This window comes from Protopterus annectens, chromosome 5.part0 (genome assembly GCF_019279795.1).
Source record: "Protopterus annectens isolate FY-2018-M chromosome 5.part0, PAN1.0, whole genome shotgun sequence".
Taxonomy (NCBI): domain Eukaryota; kingdom Metazoa; phylum Chordata; order Ceratodontiformes; family Protopteridae; genus Protopterus; species Protopterus annectens.
This window is the reverse complement of record NC_056735.1, coordinates 1,428,866,711-1,428,887,762: the sequence shown is the minus strand read 5'-3', so window position 1 is coordinate 1,428,887,762 and position 21,052 is coordinate 1,428,866,711. Positions and strand designations below refer to the sequence as shown.

At 38.0% G+C, this 21,052-nt stretch overlaps 1 protein-coding gene across 2 annotated transcripts in view; it reads right to left on the bottom strand.

Annotated features, from left to right (window-relative positions):
* The window catches only part of PCCA (propionyl-CoA carboxylase subunit alpha), a 4,227,722-nt gene that overhangs the window by 1,347,749 nt on the left and 2,858,921 nt on the right, over positions 1-21,052 (bottom strand). The gene's annotated exons all lie outside the window — the stretch shown is intronic.

Below are 21,052 nucleotides of genomic sequence, written 5' to 3'. Positions count from 1 at the left end.
GCAAATTTCTTTAAAATTCAGTATAAAATCAGTCATCTTCCTACTTAAGACACTGGTGAATAGTCACTTGACAGCTTATTCTTTACAGTGATACATTTGAAATGCTAAAGAGTGTGGAGGAGGATCTGTCAGTACATAAAGGACTACAAATTGACAGTCTTAAAAAACCTGCAGTTGAACTACTGTATTTTTGAGGATTTACAACTACTATAAATAGGTTACACCAGCTCTGAAAACAAACGAGATCAATATAAATCATAAATAAAGTGAAAAGCAGTCAGGTTCCTGTGACTTTGTAAGATGCTTGTGACAGTACAATTATACTATTTTTACTGGGGTTAAAAAACACCTTATTACTATCATGAATCACATAAAAGGACTTGAAAAGGATTCTAGAATCTAAGGAAGAAAGGAGTAAAACAAGAACACTTTTTTATGGCCTGCTTCATGGTACTCATTTTGTGGTAAACAATACTAAACTATAATTAAAACAGCTCACAATACAAAGATAACAATGAAACAACAAACAGCACCTTTTTTTACTTAAAAGGTTGAGTTTCCTCAATAGCTTTTTACAGATATATGAAGAACAAAACATGTTAAGAACATTCAAAAGCCAAAATACAACTTAAAGTGACAACAAAAAAGTTCAGTATTTTCTAAATTTGTTCACTTGATTCTCTAACTATGCCTCACTCCAAACAAAATAATGTATGCTCCTTCTTGGTTATATATTCTTAGACAGTCTTGCTGCCATGAAAAAAAATAAACAGTTTACAATGGTGTTAAAGAACAGAACCTGTCAATAGCCTTCAGATAATAAAACAAGTGACTGACAGTTCACATTAAGCATGTATTGCTGACCCTGGTAAGTGTGGACAATAATTAACATCAGCAAATTTTTGTTTATTTTTTTTAGATCCAAATACTGTATATAAAAAAAAAAAAAAAAAAAAAAAAAAAAAAAAAAAAGCATGCTGCTGTGCCAAAACCTGAAAGACATAAAACAAGAATTTTCACATGAGGCAAAAAAGACCAATGGCTTGTTGGAGGAAGCAACTGTATGTAGAATACATTAAAAGTATGAACTCTATATAAGAATGCAGAAAATCTGTCTCCTGTCTTTGTTCTGAAAAACTGGAAGAAAAACAGAATGAAATGAAGCATTTGTTGGAAGGATAGATTACTGACACACACTCTTGCCAAAGGAAGCTTTCACATTAAAGACTAACATGAATCAGTGAGTAATGCTAACAACACACACACACACACACACACACAAATGTGGAAAACCACCTGAAGGCCACAGGTTGTCAAAGGCAGTAATTGCAGCCACAGTAAACTGATACTTATCAGTACACTTTTTTGTTTTTGAAAGGCCATTTATAGTATGCCCACTTCGTCCTTCATCTGTACTACTTTCATTTCTTTAGACAAAGCAGTGTAAAGCGAAATGTGATCCATGTCTGCTAACTTCTTTCATGTTACAATCATAAGTTTCATCAAACTTTTTCATCAAACTTCTTTTTTTGATGAGTATACAGCTTACAATTAATTTTCAGTAAATCATGGAAAAAACAGTAGATATATATATATATATATATATATATATATATATATCTTAAACATATACACACAAACACATACATATATATATATATATATATATATATATATATGTTGCTCTTCTTTCGGCTTTTCCCGGTTAGGGGTTGCCACAGCAGAACTCCGGTCCGCTAATGATTGGCAGTAGATTTTTACGGTGCCAAGGTGCCAGCCCAACCTTCAACGAAGGCACACCCATTTTATTTATATATATATATATATATATATATATATATGTATGTATATATATATATATATATATATGTATACATATATATATATATATATATATATATATATATATATATATAAAACACTGGATCTTCATTATCCCACTCTGCCCACCTCAACTGTAGGGTTATCTGCCCTTGTGGCAGATCTGAGCCAGCAACGTCTTCAGTTATTTTCCACAGCTCATGCTCCTCCATTTAGCACCTCAGATTACATTTGTTCCTTACATATTATACACAGGTGATTGTAAGGCAGGAAAGATAAATGGAGTAACAGTTTCAGACTTAGGTCTACCAGGTCTGTCCGGAAGGTAGGACATGGCAATTTAGAGGGGGTTGGAATGCAAGGTGACATAGTAGAATAATGAAGATCCTACATTATGCCAAGGACATAACATCCAACTCTTACCTTTTTTTTTTTTTTTTATTAAACACCTTTATTGAATTATTACGTGTGATATAGACACATTTATATAAAAGTAATCAAACGGTGCTTTTGTTATGTTGTGTCTTTTGGCTTTTCCCGGTTAGGGGTCGCCACAGCGGAACTCCGGTCCGCTAATGATTGGCAGTAGATTTTTACATGCCGACTTGCTGGGCCTGATGCACAACCTTCAACGAAGGAATGCCTATTCATGCATGTCGCCACACAGAAGACGCTCTAACTGAGAATCGAACGGGACAACGTCTTACTGTGAGACGACAACGCTACCGCAGCACCACTACCGCAGTTTTAACAAGTTAAAATTAACAAACATTATGCTTCACATATATTGCTATATATCATGTAACCTAAGCAACATTACGTAAATTATTCAATTCCTGCCCCCCTTTTTTTAAACAAGAAACATCTTTATTAAACCATCACTTACGACATAAGCAATCATACATTTATATAAATGAAAACAAACCACACCAACACAATCCTAGCTGCAAGCATTTTACATCACAAACCATACTGACACACTCCCATTTGCAATAATTATACATTATTTATCCACCCAATCACTTTGTCAACCATTACATATCTCATTTCAGTCCTAGCTTCTTTTAAACCTCATTCCTCCCCTGTATGTATCGTTCCCACAATTACCATTTTTCTTATGTAGTTTGCTCCTACGTTTTTTTAAAGATCTCAATTCCAATTACCTTATCTCTGTTACCATATTCACCACTTCTAATACAGTTGGTTTAGATTTTGATTTCCATTTTCTAGTAATTAATTTTTGGCAGCCACCGTAATTAGAGACAGCAAGGCCTTACCATGTCTAGGCAGTACCGATTCTGTATCATAGCTCAAGATCATCCAAATCCTACCTTACCCTCTCGGTACACATCAAATGTTGGGACAGAATCCACAGCTACTTATTCTTCATGGTGGTTTCATAACAAGATACCATTAAGGATGGTGGAGGCAAAGGGAGATAAAGATCTGGCTATCATATCCAATTTGCTGTGTTTGGCAAATGTTTGCATTGCTGATCATATTACTGCAGCACAAATGTCATCATCTGAGGAATCTTTAAAGAAAGCCATGGAAGTTGCTACAGGCATTGCAGAATAAGACTTGGGTTTTCACAATAAAGTTTTGTTGATATTGTGTGTAATGCAATCTGACAGCATTTAGACAGAGTAATCTTGGAAACCTTAGAACACTGCTTAGCAGAAGAGTAGGAGACAATTTGACTCCCAACTGCGAACAGTGTGGAGCAGTCAGCAAGCCCTTAGATATGATGGTACAGCATTCTGGAGGAAGGATCCCTGCACCCCTACCTCTTTAGACCATCTGCCTCTAGGGTGGCATCCACTGGGGACCAAGTAGCTGCCTCTAGAATTTTTCTGGAGTCCATTCCTTTCCAAAAAGCCACTGAAGAAGTCAAGACCCTGGTAGAATGGTTTCTGATCCTGCCTGCAAGTGGTTTGCTATTGTAGGCATAAAAAAAAAGAAACAGTCGGTGACAACCATCTTAAGATTATCTGCTTAGAAACTGGTTGCCCTTTTTTTTCTTGTCTTGATGGGAAACAAATATCTGTTACGCTTTCCTGAAGGGTGCTTTTCTTTAAGCATCTGAGCTACCTGTTGACATCCATACCATGTTACATTGACTCTCCCTCATCCTTGGGTTCTGGATAAAACACAGGTAGATTAATAGATGGTTTCAAAATAAACTGTGTGATCACTCTGCACATGAAAGCTGGATTTGCTCTTAAAGAAACCCTGTCTTTGTGAAAGAAAGGTAGGGTTGGTTCACCATAAGGGTTTGCAACTTAAATACCCTGTAAGAAGATGTCAGAGCAATAAGGAGGACACACTTCCATACCATAAACCATAATTACTCTTTATGAACTGGTTCAAATGTAGCAATGGTAAGCTTTTCTGGAACAAAAGTGAGACCCCAATGAAGAGCCAGCTGTTTTCAAGGAAAACAAATATGCAAGACCCTTTCAAAAATTGTTTGACCTATGGACAGAAAGAAGGGGGAGGGGGATCGATGAACAGACAGCTAGAGAAGGCTGACAAATGAATCTTGACAGAAGATTATGGCAGGTCAAAGGACAGTAACTCACAGAAATAGCCTTGCCTTAAAACTATCCTGGTTCTTAGAATGGCACCAACTAGAAAAACACTTCTCTGTACTCCTATGTGATTTTCTAGTAACAAGTCTTCTAGCCTCCTTTAATACCTGCTGCACATCCTCAGAAAAAAGATACCTTAAACGAATCAACATTCATAACATCCATTCAATCAATTGCTGAGTTTCCACATTGGGATGCATCAAACAATCCTGTGTTGTATGAGCAGATCCACTCTGAAAGGGAACCTGTGGTAATTCCCTTAGGTCACATTGAAAAGAAGGGAAGACCACATTAGCCTGGGACAAAAGAGAGTTAACACTATGATCTTTAAGTCCTTCTGGAGCTTTAAAATAACTCTGGGTATAGGTGGAAAAGCATACAGGTACTTTCCTGACCAGGGTAATGAAAATTCTTCTGTCTTCTAGGTCTGCTTGCAGGGATTCCTGGAATAGAACTTGTTCAACTGTCTATCTTGTAAGGCAAACAGATCTATTTGAGGTGCTTCCCAGAAAGAGAGGAATCAATTCTTGGAAGGATCCTGAGTGTAGTCTTCATTTGTTTCGGTCTGCCTTTGTCCAGCTCAGCTTGTCTGCAACTATGTTTTGCTCTGATGGGATGTAAGAAGAGTCGAATTGAGAAAGGCAGTTGTCTCCTAGGCTGCAATAGCAAATCTGCAAAGGAAAAGGATCAGATTCCCACCATTTGTTCAAATACCACATTACAGAATAGACTGTGATCATCTGAAGAGGTCTTAGTGTCTGGAGATGGTTTAAGGCTTTCAGAGTATCGCTTACTGCCATCATCTCTTTGACATTTATGTGCTGTTGTTTGTTCTTATTCCACAGACCTTGGACTTTCATCCCCTGTGACACTTGCAAAGTCTGAAAAATATACTGTGGCCGACTTATAGGGAAATGGCAGAGAGAAGGGGAACCTGGATTGAGAGATAATTGGTTCCCTCACCAAAGTAATTCCCTTTATACAAAAGCTAGCACTGCGATTTGAAAATTCATTGGGTGCTGATGCTGAAACCTCACCGATCTGAGGAACCAGTGAATCTTCCTCATGTGAAGTCTGCCTAATGGAATCATGATGGTCATAGAAGTCATGTATCCTAATATCAGGAGATACCCCCTGGCAGAAACTCTGCCTGGGGAAGTTCAGAAATATTTCTCTGTACAGCTTTACTTTGTCCAGAGGGGGAAAAACTTCCTTCCAGGAAGCTTCCCCAAAACACCATCTTGTGGGAATAAATAACAGAAGATGTTTGGGAAATTTAGTTGAAACCTCAGATTCAGGAGAAGGTTTCTGACAAAATTTAAGGAATCCTGACAACTGGTAGAAGAGTTTGCTTTCTGCTTATATAAGACAGCCATCTAAATAAGGGAAGATGTGAATGTCTTCAAGTTTGTAGTAAGCTATTACTGGAGGCTATACACTTTGTAAACACCCTTGCAGCAGTAGATAATCCAAAGGGTAAGAGAACTGACAGTGAGATCCAAGTATAGAGAATCTTAGGAAACTTGTAGACTGGGATATGGTGATAGACATCCTACAGGTCAAGAAGTACCATGAAACTGAGAGTAACAAGGTTTGAAGGGACAGCATCATGAAAGTTCATAATTTTGCATACAGGATGATAAAAGAAATTCAGTGCTAGTCTCCACACATCTTGTCTTTTTTTTTTGCTATTAGAAAGATTTGATAGTAAAAACCTTTGTCTATCTACTCTGCAGGCACCCTATCTATGGATAATTCCCAGGCAACATTTCATCTAGAACAAGGGGAAACAAGGCAGATTAGTTTGCTAGATGAGGGGGAATTTGTTAGATGAAGGGGAATCTACATGTGTAACCTTCATTGGATTATTCTTGGGATCCAATTGTTTGCAAATATTTGCTTCCAGAAGGGAAGTGATGCCCTAGACTGGTGGATAACTTTCGAGGACTGGAAGGGATGGGAAAAAGGAAGAAGTAACATACTGTCATTTAGACTTTCTGGGCCACCCCTGGCTCTGGGAAGCCCTACCTCCTCCTTGCTAGAATTTCCTTGCCACTCTCTATAGAAGTTATTTTTGATTTTTCCCTGTTGAGGTTGTCTGATTTGTTTTTTTAACAAAGGGCCCAGAATTTAAAGGAATATTCTTCTTAAAACATACAAAATAGGGGGCTGAAAAAGCGGAGAACCCCTTGAATCACTTTTCCCATTTCATCAGATCTTTTAAGCGCTTCTACAGCAGAAGAGCCTGAAAGAACATATTTTTCAATGTGACAGTTAAGAAGTTCAGACATCACACGTTCATGTAATTTTACGAGTGCAGCCAGCAAATCTTCTCATAACAGAACCTGTGGCTGCAGCCCTAGTAAAAGCATTAGCAGCATCATAAAAGCACTTGAGGGAATTTAGGTAACTTAGGAAGTATACCTACTGAAAGAATGAACATAGATTTTGAAATCAGAAGCACACAGTTTGGAAGACAAGTTCCTCATGTTTTCACAGATAGCCAACAGAAACCTAAGCATGTGAACTTGCCAGATTAAAACTCAAAAAGCCAAGGTAGAGGAGGGTACACTTTTTGCTACATTTCTCAAAGTCTTTCCAATTATTAGCAAAAGGAATACTATTAGCTTTAGTAAACAGTTTAGCAAAAGTTTAGCAGAAGAATTAAAGTAAGATATTACAGCAAGATTTGCCATAAGATTCGCCATCAGATATTTGTGAGACCAAGGGACTTTATAAAACTTGTTAGGATATTTGTAAGTAGGAGCTTGAGTGTCAAGTACACTGCCAGCTGATAAAAAACATCCTCCAGAGCTGATAAAACTAGAAGAAATGTTGCTGGCTGAGGCAAATTCAATTAATAAGGAACCCCAAAAATATCCAAAAACTAATGTACCAAAAAATATAAAGGAACAAAAGAATGCTGTAATTACCCTCTGTGATACCAGCATTCTTTTGATCCTTTGTAAACCCAGTTTATTACAGGAGCTTGCCCCACTGAAAGCATTTTACTAACAGTCTCAAAAAGAAAAGGATTTTGGAGAGAAATCTGAAGAGACACTTTCCTCAATATCAGAATGTTCTGGGGCATAAAAATATTCAGAATCATAATATTCTCCCTCCTGTCTCTCTCCTTCTGACAAGGATTCAGAGTTAAAATGGTTAGGAAACCTCTTTCTTTCATTTTCTGTCAAAAGGGAAGGAGGAAGCAAGATTTCACATGTTAAAAGCAGACAACAGCCCTTTAGTGAGTCACAGTAAATCTTCCCTACCCAAGGACAAGAAAAGGCAGAAAATACAACATTTTAGATTTTTGTTTATGTTACTTATGAAAATCCCAGAAATCAGACTGACTCTAACTCGGATATGTGGTACAACTAGAACTGATCCCTCTTCCAAGCCCAATAACAGTGGTTATCCCTTGCTCAGTGAGGACGACTTAGAGTCACAGAGGATGTGGCTGATACTTAGTCGATGATTTTTAGTAGTGCTATGATAGGGGACTTGACAGGATGGATAGGCCAAGAGACTGGCTTTGCCCACTGTGGAGTCACTCATCCATTACTGACAAGCAGAAGGAGCCTGCACTATTCCAAACTCCATACTCAATTTTTTCTTCCTGCAGGCAGAAGAGGGGAGAATGGCTGACACCAAAGACTGCTCCATGTTCATGCCTGCAAAGAAGTATGTGCATTGGATAGTGGAAGCAGTATGTGTCAATAACCCTTCTGATAGAAGAAACTTTTGTTTTTTTAAACAACAGCTACACTAAGCTCCCAATCCTAACAAACACGTTTTAACAAGATAGAAGTCTCCAAATATAGGAAAAAACAATAACTGCTGCTACAAATGCTAGACTCAACCACACAAGAGGCCCTTATCAGTCACATTAAAAAAAAAAAAAAAAACAGGTCCTATATCAAGAAATCATAGTTGCCTCAGAAACTTAAGATTTCCAGAAAAAACAATGGAATGTATTTTTCCCCAAAGGGTACTTATCTGCCCAGCTTGAAAATTCGGTAGTGGACTGTCAGTTCCACAAAGCCCATAGTGCAAATGTACTTTGGCAGCAAGAAAGCTCTGAAGTTTTTGGCACCCTAACTGCCCCTTTCATATGTCTCAACTCAAGACTCCCTGCAGTTAGGGCTAGTGGAAGGAGTCTTAAAGTTTTGAGTGGCTGGCCAGTGGTCATATCCTGTGCAGGCTATATAACCTACTTAGTTTTGTCTACAGCAACAACTGCGGTGGTGGTGCTGCGGTAGCATTGTCACCTCACAGTAAGACGTTGTCCTGTTTGATTCTCAGCTAGAGCGTCTTCTGTGTGGAGACATGCGTGAATGGGCGTACCTTCATTGAAGGTTGTGTGTCAGGGCTGGCAACTCGGCACGTAAAAAGCTACTGCCAATCATCAGTGGACCAGAGTTTCGCTGTGGCGACCCCTAACCGGGAAAAGCCAAAAGACACAACAACAAAGTTTTGTCTACAGCAACAGTGATCATTACACTGAAAATTACTTTTTCTTTTTAATACTTTTTACTCACCCCAACTTTAAATAAATTGCTCTATTCCTTTCTTCCCTTAAGCCTCACTCCTTCTTCTGAACATTTTTCTGCATGCATTGTTCACACAAATTCTATTTCTATGAAATTTGATTATGCCTTAATCTAAAGATCTCGCCTGCAGTTCTTTCATCTCCCTTACAATAATCAGTACTTCAGTTATATTTGGCTCAGAGTTTAATTATCTTTTTCTAGTAATTGCTTTTTCTGCCAGCCAACATTATTAAACTTAGTAATAATATCAGTGGCAGCTGGTGACTTCAAATTAAAGGGGGACTGCAGGAGACAGCTGAATGGGTGGGGCCAATGGGAAGGGGTGTGACCAACTAGAAAGGGGAGGAGCTATGCTCAAAACCACAACAACTGGAACTTTAATTAAATACGCTGCCCTGGATGCCAAACCATCATTATGAAAGTCCAATCAAGACAAAATGAAGTGTAGAAAAAAAATATTTCAATGCATTGGCTACATGACAACTTACTTAAAATCTAGATGGAAACACAAAGGCTGTGAGGCATGAAAAAATAAATTGCTTTTTAAATACATTACTGGAATGCCAGTCAAAATCAAATATAAAAAAACAAGCAGCACTCAGCTCAAACCACTTCTCCTTACACTGCAGTTCTAATTATAATTTATATTCAGCTTTATAAAATTACCAAGTAACATGCTGAAAGTAGCAATCTCTGTGATATCCCCACTTGCAAAAATGTTTCTTATCCAAAAAAGACCTGCTGCCTGACAACAACTATCTACTTGTTTCATGGCGAACACATAGTCAAAGTAAAAAAATGAACAGCAAACAAGAAACAAGCTCAAAATAAATTGCTCAAAGGATTACTGCACAAGTTATGGACCACACATGATAGATTGGCATTCTGTTTAGTTTACGGGTAAAGCCTGCAAAGATAACTGCAAGTCTCCAACAAATGTAATGAGCTTCTGAAAATACTGTAATCCTGTCCTTTACTTCAAATACTGTCATACGCATTTCATTACCTAAGGCTTATACATTATCTAGTTACGTAAATATTCTCTGCATGGCAACAATGAAAAGGCTTTCAATGTTGGTAATTCTTTACCAGTATGCTTATTAAAGCTTACCTGCATCTTACAATCTCCGACAAGCTTACCTGATAGTCAATAAAGCATTGCTACTTTAATACAGAGCAACAGGGCACTGCAACAACATGCATTTTCTGAATAATAAGAAGCATAAATCAACAGTATAAAAATATGACAGAAAACCAGAACATTCTGCAAAATCAAGGACAGATGAAAAGCCACGGTCGCACTTGTGGTCTACCTTGAATGGGGGAATACTCTGCACACTTACACTGCATAACTGCTCCTTGCCTTGCTTGGACACATCCAGAGCCACTACAATGGGGAGTGGGGTGCAACAAGTAGGTCACAGTTTGAAATGTCTCTGGCTGACGGTGATGGCTCTGACACACATACCTCTCAACCTCAGAGCAAGAAATCTGGACAAAGCCATACATAGAAGTGGGACACAGGCCCAAAAATAAAGACAATGTTTAAATACTGCTCTTATAAACTTAGAAAGATAACAGAATAGTAGTAGGTCTTGCATTAGTATGAATTTTTGAAGGTATGAAATCTGAAACTCAAATGTCTGCCATTATTTTCTAACTTCAGTCTTTAATGATTTGCTACTAATTTGCCAGAAAAACACAATTTTATGAAAAACAGACCAAAATGTTATGCAAAAATATAAAATTGCCAAACAATACAGCTGGGAACCTGTCAAAGAAGGGACACCTTTTTAAAATTAGTACTGTTAACTTAGCAGCTGACAAAATAAGATCATCTACATGCATTTCTAATAAAAGTAATCTATAACTCTGATCATTATAGTTATTTATAATTGTAAACCCTCCGCGTTTTCTTCCAAAACTGCCATTTTGCAGAGAGATTATTAGGGGGGGGAGAACAACATTTTGAGCCAAATTTGGAGACAGTTGAGAGGTTTGGATATTCCTAATTCTATAAAGTGATTTATTTGCACGTACCTCTCAACCTCTTAATGCAGGAAATCTGGACAAGGCCAAATATATTGGGGGAACATGCAAACAGTACTAAAAATTGCTCTTGTATAAGCTTAAGACAGTTGATAGAATAACAGGTCTTGCTTTAAGCATGCATTTTTCTGAAGGCTATGAAGTCTGAAACTCAGTCTGTCATTACTTAGTGACTTCATTCCTAAAAGATTTGACAGAAAACCACTAATTTTATGAGGAACAAACCAAAAACAAAAAGCAAAAACCTATTCATTCTACAAAATTCTGGACAGTTGAGAGGTATAGTTCAGCCTGGGCTGTCTGAGTTTCCTGCCCTTCCCCCCCTCACAAAATCATGGTTGAATGGAGCGTCCCCCTGCAGCCATTCCAATGTCCCATTCCTTGGTTATTTCGCCCCATTTGCCATAAACACTGTAAAGTGCATACTGCTTTACTTCTGCGATGATATGGATTTCATCTGAAAGTTTTAATTTATATTTTACAGCATAACCCTAATAGATATCTGCTAAACAAAGCAATGTAGTCTCATAATGAAAATAGACTTAGCATTAAAACTTCTCTGCCCTTGAAACTCACCTTCATGGAAACAGCACTGAAACCCACATTCAAAGAAAATACATTTTGCCAGTGGCAGATAAGATTAATTTTGGGCTGTTTTCAAATCATAAGCCCCTTGAACACGAAACATACACATGCTCTTTGATGCACCTTCCTGACTGTATTAAATTATATTCCTTGTACAATACAGTACAGTTGTTAGAGGGCATTTTAAATTTATTGTTTTGAACATTTTTCCAGTAAACAATGAAACAAAATGCATGCACCAATAATGACGAAATTGCCCAATTCAGAACATTTCCATCATAAAAATCTACTCAAACTTCAACAGTCCACCAATATCAGTAAATATGCATGATCTCTGAAGAAGTAAAAGTCATCTAAATAATTCCACATTAAAGAAATATGTTAACTAATGAAGAGGTTACTGCTAGCAAACAACTTTATATGTCATTGTTTCATCTACAAATAAAGTGCCTGTTGCCCTTGAGGAATTAATTGCTTATGTTGAATTAAAAAAATTATAATGCTAGTAATATCGCAATAGGGAATGGATGGCAAACTGATAACAGGTTCATAGTTACTAGGTATCTTCGCCAAAGAAGACTGCAGCATCCATCCCCTTTACAACAGAGTACAGTATCAGCAATGGATCTACCTACTGTGGGAGTAGAACCCTCAGCCTTCTGCACCAAAAGCAAGTACACTACCTGTTGTGCTATTTACAACGTAAGCAGACTCTGCATAAGCAGCACTAAACTTTTGTTCCCCTGCAGCTCTCAGCTCCTTGTAAAATCTACTTGACACTCAGCTGTATCTCTGAACTTTGTAGCACAAGAAATCTGGACAAAGCCAAAATTTATTTGGGGGGGGGGACAAAAGCCCAAAAATCAGGGACACATTATAAACATTGCTTGTATAATGTTGGAAAGTTGCTAGAATAAAATGCTGTGTTACCACCATACATTTCACTGCCAAGTATTGAACCCAGGACCCTGTGCAAAACAGCCAGAGCAACATACCACTATGCCAAATCATCTATTTTTATGAAAGAAAGGAAGACTGAAACTTAAATGGCTACCATTTAGTGAATTCAGTTCTCACCATAGCTGTCAACATCTTAGCACAAAACACCTGAACAAAGCCAATAATGGGGGAATACAGCCCCAAAACATATTCAGTGAGTTCAGTTATCACCATAGCTCTCAACCCTGGCACAAAAAACTTGGATGAAGCCAATAATGGGGGAATACAGCCCAAAAAATAGAGACATATATCCACTGAGGACACCAGAGCAAACCCACACAAACACAGGGAGGACATGCAGACTTCACACAGAAGGCTCCCCAGCCAAGAATCAAACCAGACAACCCATAGTTGTCAGGCAACACTGCTACCACTACACTACTGTCTGTGTTAAGTAACAAAAATACAGAAACCACAGATTTTATGAGGAACAGAACAAATAAAAAAAGGCAAAAATCTGCAAATGTTTTAGAAATGGTGGTGGGTAGGAAATTCAGGCTCTTGTCACTTGGCCCAAGGTACAGGGTTCAAGCCTTATTCTCTACCCACCGCCATGAAGCACCTGGGGCATTAAACACACACACACACACACACACACATAGACACACATAGACACACACACACACATAGACACACACACACACACACACAAACAGACACACCTACACCTACCTGTCCCAGAACGGCCTGCCATTGCAGCGATCACCTGTCTCCAGAATGGCCTGCCATGCGATCCTGTACTCTGCAACACACACTCCTCCGCAGCGATCACCTGTCTCCAGACCGGCCTGCCATGCGATCCTGTACTCTGCAGCAGCCCGGTCGGTCCTCCATACTGGCCTATGCATGCTGTGGTCTCCCGCAAGATGTGAGGAGGCTGGAGCCTCCTGCTATTGGTCCAGCCTGTGGGCGATGCAGTCCGGTGACCTTCCGGTTTGTGCGGTCATCACCGCACAGATCTCTGGCTGGGAAAGGCAGAGATTCCTGCCTTCCCTATCTGGACTGCCTAACTGAGCAGCCTGGAGCTCAGGAATGCCTGAGCATGCGTGCTTGGAGTTGTGGTCTGCCTAACACAGCAGTCAGGAACTAAGCACGCATGCGCGGAGTCCAAGATATTTTTTATTTTTATATGTTCTATGGTGGGGGGAATGGGGACTTTATTTTATGCATTCTACAGGTGGGGGACCCATTTTACATGTGGAAGGGCTGTAGTCCTATAGCACGAGCCGTCCCTGAATAATATCATATTTAATTAATATGTAATTACTATTTATAATTAATATCATAATTATGTGTATTATTTCTGGAGCTTTTCTCCTTGAGTCTCCACTGAAAATGGGCCCCTGGCTCAGCTGGACTAACCCAGTCAATTAATAAATACATAAATAGTAATGCCTTATGTTTAAGCAATTCACAACCTATACACCAGTTCAAAAGAATCATTTCCTTAGTTAAAACAGTATGTTCCCCATATGTTCCCATCAAGGTGTTCTGTAGGGAATTTTTAAAATCTAAAGTAAAAAAATAGCTGGACCACACCAAAAACAAGCTCACATATAATTCTTTATTACTGGTAAGTGCTTTTGTGGAACTACCGCTTCATCAGACCATAAAACACATTAAAAATGTACCTTATATAAATAAGCAATAAAACATTCTACACTACCATTGGTGAGTGCCAAATGCAATTAGCTGTGTGACAACTGATGTGCCTTAAGAATAGGTTTTAAAGGGACCGTGATGTTAAGACCAGGTGCTCTGCTCCTGTAGTACAATAATTCATTTAGTTTCAGCTTTTTCTATCATGTTATTAAAATCACCACCTCTAACACTGTCATGGATAATTTGTAAAACCAAAAAAGAAAACTTATCATGACCTGCAAAAATAACAGCATGTTTCCATAAAGCACTGGAACCAGACTTTCTACGTATATCACCTTGGTATTCCAAAATACTCTCTCTCTCTCTTCATTGTCTGCTAGTTTTCCCAACATAAAAATGTGAGCAATCTTGACATAATGCTAAGTAAATCACAGCTGAACTTCTGCAGTCTGCATAAAGCCATTGTTCAAATTTACGTCCAGTTACAGGATGAACAAAGTATTTCTGCTCACTGATAAAATTACAAGCCTTACAATTCCAGCATGGAAAGGTTCCTAGTCTATCAGAAGTGAGGCTATGTCCACATTTCTGATTTCCATAACAGAGAACATATTTTAAGGTAAAATTATTCCTGAAGATAAAACTAGGTTTGGAACTCACTACAGCTTTCACCTTATCATTGAATAGGATAATTTGCCATTTCCTCCTTATAACATCACAAAATAAACTTAACATTGTTACAGTATCTAAAAATAAGTTTAGGGGCAGAGATGGTAGCCGTTCCAGCAGGCATACTAGGTTTCCTCGTTTGAGATGAATAGTAAGGGGCTGGCCTAGCCTTCCTATCCTTTCTAATAACATCTGAATGCTCATGCAAATCATTAGCAGTATAACCTCTGTTAGCAAAGTGACTAAAAAGGTTATAAAGTGCTGTTTCAAACATTTCATCATCATTGTGTAATCTAGAAACATGCATAGACTGACCCTTCACTATGCTGGCATAGATATGCCCGGGATGCATGTTGCTATGATGTAGCAGCCCATTCTTCCAACAAGGTTTCCTGAATAGCATCGTATTCAGGCCTCCAGTGCCATTTTTACTAATTGTTACATCTAGAAAATCAATCCTTTCTAAAGAATAATTCAAGGTGAATTTCAGGAAGCTTGTACTACTCTCCAGATAACATATAAAATCACACAGGGCACCCTGAGGACCATTCCATAGTATAAACAAGTCATCAACGAATCTACCATAATATTTAATATAGGCAGCATATATATTATCAGTGAAAATGGTATCCTCTTCCACTGTGCCAAAGCAAAATTAGCATAGCTACTGACACAGGGTGTTCCCATTGCTACACAAAGTTTCTGTAGGTAGAATTCACCTTCAAAAATAAACACACTGAACTCAAATATTAATTCCAAGAGAGAGCAAATAACAGTAATAGTATTCTGACAGTAATTACTATGATGTGTCAAAAACAATCTTAAGTCAACACCTTCCATATTAGGTATGACTGTAAGTAATGTCTGGACATCTAAAGTAACAAGATAATAATGTAATGCCTCAAGGCCTGCCATACTGTCATATAGAGTAGTAAGAAAATGCTTAGCATATTTTAGGAGAGCTAGTGCTGGAGTTAATATAGGTTTAAGTTTGCTCTAAATATACAAAGAAAAGAGCTCACTTAGTCATGCTGAGAGACTATGGCACACATAGGAGGTCTTAGAGGGTCTTTGTATTGGGAGGCCATATATAACTGGAATCACAGGTTCAGTAACTAGGAGATAATTATACAGACCATAGTCAATAAGTCCACACATCAGTAGGTCATACAAATCATTATGCACTCTTAATAATAGTGAGCACCTTTGTCTTATTAACAAGTGTAAGTAACACTGGAATAAGGCACATATATGGAGGTTATAACAGAAATGGGGTTGTAGAATGGTGAGTTAGGTTTCAGGGCTGATGGTTGTAAATGTTACACAAGCAACAAGAAGGCAGAGTACTGAGGGAGTGTTGAAAATGTGCATGTTGTGTGTGTCCAGTGGGTTTAACTGGTTAACAAATAAGATTTATTATTAAATGGGCTGAAAATAGTAACTAAGTACATTTTATGCAGCTCCATGATACAAAGGTTTAAAGCCAAGTCTAAGACCCAGCAACTAGAGCCAAAGGCTTGTTGAAGCTAAACGGATGGATGGAAGAGAAATGCTGAGGCACTGGTCTGCTCTCCTCTTTCATGTGTAAGGCTGAGGGATGTACAGGGGCATGGCTAGTTTGCAAGCATCCATGGTGATACCAGGCCAAAATGGGTGCTGTGTTATTGTAGGTAGGTGGGCACAGGGAATGTCACTATTGCACATCCACCTGATGATGTCAGCCCTGCACATCAATAGGGATACAGGGCTTGAAGTGGAAAAAAAAACAGTTAGCTGCAGGATGATGGGTCTTTGCCAGGCCCTATCCTAGTCTCATAGTATGGCAGCTCAAACGCCTTAGAACCTGTACATGGGGGAGTTGGCCATCTCCATCTATACAGATCTCTTGGAAGGCAGCAGGTCACAACAGGAGTCCAACATGGTTTGGAAAATTGAAACAATGGAATATGAGAGCTGGAAATACAGGAACCCGACATCATCGGCCACAGGGAGAGGAAAAAAAAAGTACATTTTGATAAGAAAGTCCTTCACTCGGAAGATTTACATTAGTATCCCTGTGTATATTCCCCAAAGGCAACAATGCATATTGCAGATGAGATTTATGAAGTATCATTCATTACTCTTGAAGGGAAAATAATCATTGAAGGGAACTAACATATCCAAAAATACTGGCATGTGGATGATACAGACCACTGTGATAGTCACAAAGTTGTTCTGGACTTCTATTACGTTCAGAACATGCAGCCAAAACATAAATCAACCAGAGAGAATGCATTTTTGGCTGTTGCCCTGCATTATAAAATTATTATTATTAGGATTATAAAATACTGTTAAGCTATCTTTAGCTTCAACCATCCATATAGTGGTCTCCAAGCATAACCTTATTATTATTATATATTTGAGACATTGAGGGAAAAGGTCAAGGGGTGAATCTTGGCATCCATGTTGAAACATAGTAGGTTAGGATCAGAGGCATGATCGTAATTTTTTGTAGTGCATGAAGCTATATCTGCTCCATGTACTACTAGTTACTCATTAGACCCATTATAGAGTGCAATGCCCCTTTTAGAATGTACCTCACAAGACATCTGCAGCAGCTGGAAAGGCCACAGAAGTAACTCACAAAGAGGATTACTGGCCTCAAACAAATGCCCTACACTGACCGCCTCAAAAAACTCCAGCTTTACTCCATAACATATCGCCTACTCAGAGGTGATCTCTGCCTAACATATAAAGCTCTGTCAAACCCAGAGCTGTTGGACATGCTACACCTAAAGAAATCCCAATCCCTCCGAGCTACATGCTCTAGAGACCTAAACCTTGTCACCACAATAAACAGGACAAGCTGGATGGATAGATCCCTATACCAGAGACTTCCTATAGTCTGGAACAAGCTACCCATCTATGTCAAGCAAAGTTCTTCATTAGCACTCTTCAAGAAAAATCTTTATGAGTGGATGGGAAATAGGAAATACACCTCGAGGATCACTTCTGTGTCTCTGCTCGACAGAGGCACAGGAAAATAACTTTCTTGGGTGGCATAAGCTATGGAACCTTGCTGGCTAGGCTTACATAGGCCCTTGGGCCAATAAAGCCTAGTACCTACCTATGAAGAAAAGAAAAAAGTGCACAGTTTTTGGATGGCTTTCAAAGCTATAAAGCACTTAGCAAATGCCTTACATCAGGGAAAGATTTTTTTACAGAAAGTGAGGGACAGATTACTGGTATAAACAGCAGGCAGAAATGAAGCCATTTTAAGTTCTGTCACTGTCTGTTGCTGGCCAATACAGTCAGGTCTAAGTGCCTTGCTTGAGACCTGATCTTAACAGTTTTTACAGGTGTGCTTAACAATTGTTAAGAACAGGTCTTGCATTACAGGAGCACTACACTAGTTTGTCCTTTTCCTGATATCAGAGGGTAATCATGGAGGTCCATGCATTACAATGTGATTTGAGTCACTTTATATCAGAAGCACTACTATAACAGAATAATAGAATAAACAATATAAATAGCAGGCAGTGGTTATAACTTGTTTGGAATAATGTAAATTGGGATGAGATAAGGCAGGGTCTTAATGAGAAGTTTACAAATAAAGGTTAAACACTAAGATTTGAATAGTGACTACAGTACCTTTAAAACAAAAATAGTGAAACTTAATATTAAAACAGATTCTATGAGAGAATTTTAAGAAGATACAATAATAAAGGGAAAAAAAAGGAATCAGAAAAACTCTTAAGCTGATTAACAACAACATCAACAAAAAAGACTTTATAAAAAGAAAACGGAAACCATAGCTTGAACAATGAAATAATGAATAAGCAATATAAAAAAAAAATAATGAAGTGTAGAAGACAAAGACTAAAGGTCAAAAGGTAAGTGAGAGAATAAAATTAAATTAACAAAGAATGCAGAAGGTAACAGGCACACATAATTTAGTTGTATCAAAACAACATGAGGAAGACATATGATATCAAAATTTTGATATTGGCAGGTTTGCCATATGACAGAGATGATAGCTGTTTCAATAACACAAGTAAAAAATTTTAATATAGACTCAAGAAACTGGCAAAATAATAATATTAAGTACAATAATGTTAATAATTATGGTAAGAAGTCTAGCAGGTAGCACAGAGGATTACGGTTGCTGTTAAAGAGCTGTTTCTTGTAATGGTGGGTTTGATTTCCTCACTCTCCATTTGCCTACTGTATGATTCCAAGCAAAAGCACATGTCCAGACAGTGCTTTGGGATATTTTGAATACTGGGCTAGGAGTCTCAATGGACTTTTTTATTGTATGCCTAGTAACTACTTACGAACTTCATTCAACAGATTCAAAGAGCAATTGCAAGGCTTTACGGCCTGATAAAATAAACACGCAAATTAAAATTATTTAGTGCTGTTCAATGAAGTCCAATGAAACATCACAAAGGTGGTTTAGATTAAGGCTATCGAGGTAAATGGAGCCATAATTGATTTCAGTCACACTTCAGATACTATGGATCATGGCAGCTTGCTATATAAAGTGGAGAAATTAAATTTACCAGGAAATACACAGAGATGGGTGCCAGAGAGCTTCTAAGTTTGGAATGTATGATAAACAGATTTTATAGAAATGTATTCAGCTTTTTGCATGTTTGTTTTATATAACAATACTTTAATGTATGACAATTGATATTGCCATCTACATCTCTGCTCTTTGACCTGTTGACTACAAAACAGAGAAGTAGGGTGCCTGTGGTGGCAGGAGAGAAGACCCTGTTATAATAATCTGTTAATCCCAGTGTCCTGTGACCAAGATGATTGGGACACTCCAAGATTACTTTATTATTTTATTAAATTCTACCTACAATCACTGGTTTAGGGTATGCTAAATAAGTATTTAACAGGTTCATGGTACAACATTACTTTAAACTAAACTAAACAATATTATCTAGTATCTCTAGAATTCCCTGCAATTAGTGAACAGATATATGCAAAATTTAAATGACACAGTTAACAACATGCCAAGAAAATAACACTCTATTAAAATAAATCAACAGCAGTATATAGCTTAGATAAACAAAGCATTCTGAATCAGAATACGATTTGAAAATAGTGGCAAAAATAGTCATAACTCATGGATTGACCAATGGGGTCAAAACATATAGACTGTCTAACGTATTGTGTAGCAGAACCAGTTTTCTATTATACCAAAAAGGAAAGTCGTATCTGCCCTTAATTTATAAAGACCTAATCACAAAATGACAGAAGAACTATAGTATCTATGATATGGAACATATCCCAGAGAAGTCAAAAAACAGTCTTGTCACACAGTCTAGATGAAGATGTTATATGTACAGTTCTGTCTTTGGGGTTGTGCCACCTGATGTCACAAGTTTTAAACGAGAAAGCCAGTTTCACTTATTAAAGTTAAAAGTGAAATATAGACTTGGGTTGGTTTGCTAAATTAAGCAGATTTGCTAACATATGCATGTTGTGTCTTTCGGCTTTTCCCGGTTAGGGGTCACCACAGCGGAACTCCGGTCCGCTAATGATTGGTAGCTGATTTTTACATGCCGAGTTACCAGCCCTGACACACAACCTTCAATGAAGGTACGCCCATTCACACATGCCTCCACGCCGAAGACGCTCTGAGAAGCGAACCGGACAGCGTCTTACTGTTAGGCGACAACGCTACCGCAGCACCACCACCACGGGTTCAGCTTTGCTAACATATGCATATCACAAAGAAACATGTTAGTTATCCTATGTCTTTGGTCTGCTGGTGACTTGGTTACATTTGGCACAATTAATGCACAGAGATGTTACCATTCAGAAACACAGGCATAAATATACATGAAACTCAGTCTGTAAAATACATTCCAGACTGCTCAGTGTTTTAATGCCTAGACTATTACAGATTTCTACCCAGTATTATTTATATTTTGTTCTGCATCATAAATTCACACCTAAGTGCGTCTTTCCACTGGTCTACTAAGGGAGATAGTGCCATGCAATAGCCTTTTAAAATAGTATTTAATACATCTTAATAATAAACAAGCTTTACTTATGTGAAAAAAGCTCTAAATAACGTTACATGCTAAAATATTACACTCTAATTTATGCTACTACACACTGCAGTAGTTGTAGAATTTTCATCATGGCTCAAATGACATTTGGTCTCTGTTAAACTGTACCACCTTC